Source organism: Etheostoma spectabile, unplaced genomic scaffold (genome assembly GCF_008692095.1).
Source record: "Etheostoma spectabile isolate EspeVRDwgs_2016 unplaced genomic scaffold, UIUC_Espe_1.0 scaffold337, whole genome shotgun sequence".
Lineage (NCBI taxonomy): Eukaryota > Metazoa > Chordata > Actinopteri > Perciformes > Percidae > Etheostoma > Etheostoma spectabile.
This window is the reverse complement of record NW_022605587.1, coordinates 252,965-254,155: the sequence shown is the minus strand read 5'-3', so window position 1 is coordinate 254,155 and position 1,191 is coordinate 252,965. Positions and strand designations below refer to the sequence as shown.

At 40.9% G+C, this 1,191-nt stretch overlaps 2 non-coding genes across 2 annotated transcripts; both read left to right on the top strand.

The window, feature by feature from the left end:
* Window positions 1–149: 149 nt before the first annotated feature.
* On the top strand, window positions 150–223 carry trnat-agu (transfer RNA threonine (anticodon AGU)). The gene has a single exon. It is a non-coding gene; the product is annotated as a tRNA-Thr (tRNA).
* A 528-nt stretch (window positions 224–751) lies between these two features.
* Window positions 752–823, top strand: trnaq-uug (transfer RNA glutamine (anticodon UUG)). The gene has a single exon. It is a non-coding gene; the product is annotated as a tRNA-Gln (tRNA).
* The last annotated feature ends 368 nt before the right edge of the window (window positions 824–1,191 follow it).

Genomic DNA, 1,191 nt, shown 5'->3' with positions numbered 1-1,191 from the left:
TTACTGTGTTAAAGCAAAAAGGAATACGTTACTTTATTTGTGTTACTTTTGTAAAACGTTACTCCCAATACTGCCAGTCAGTAAACTGTATGTTTAGCCTATTCAAGGTAAAAGACAAATTGAGAATTAACATTGAACCTGCTAATGGAGGTGCTGTGGCTTAGTTGGTTAAAGTGCCTGTCTAGTAAGCAGAAGATCCTGGGTTCAAATCCCAGCTGCACCCTCTTGTTCCAGCACCTGCAAACCATTTCTGTGAGAGATCCTACTAAGTGTTGGATTGTTTAGTCAGGATGGCTGAGCGGTCCAAGGCGCTGCGTTCAGATCGCAGTCTCCACTGGAGGTGTAGGTTTGAATTCCACTTCTGACTTCAAGTTTTTCCATCTGCAGCTAATGTCTCATGAATGATATGTGGAAAAAAGAACTTAGCAGTTCTTTATATTTAGTGGACATGAATTTGCGCAAGATACTGAATTGCAAGTATAGCCGCACCCACGTAAACTTTCCATTTGTACACAGCAGACCTATCTAGTGCTGTATTAATTGTTTGGGGCAAGTCCTTTAAAACCTTTTCTTGACTTGCATTTTTTCCACATCCTGTGTGAACGCTTAGCTCCATAAATGAATTAAGTTAGCCACCAATTGCTGCATTTTCAACAAATCTTCTTTCTGATTGTTGTTTGCCTTCAATAGAATAAGTCTTGATATTATGAAAGAAGCTGCCTGACAAACCAATGGTGCCTTTTAGAACAGTGGTTCCATGGTATAATGGTAAGCACTCTGGACTTTGAATCCAGTGATCCGAGTTCAAGTCTCGGTGGAACCTTTAAGCCAGAGTACTGGTGAAATTAAAAAATCAACCTATATAGTGTCTGCATGTAGTTTAAACTAGGCTAACGGGTAAAATATCATTTTTTTTCCGACATTTCTGGGCACAGGTGGCCATTGTGGACCAGAAAACATTGGTGGATCTGACGTGTGGCTTAGTTGGTTAAAGTGCCTGTCTGGTAAACCGGAGATCATGAGTTCAAATCCCAGCAGCACCTTGTTGTTGCAGATATTACCTCTGTTTGCATCCCATCATCATGTCCACCCAATCCCCCTGTTACCCATTAAACAGATCACTTTGCATTCAGTCTCGTAATCGCCATAAGAGTTAGGTATCACTGAAATTTGCACTTGTGTTGCTGCAGT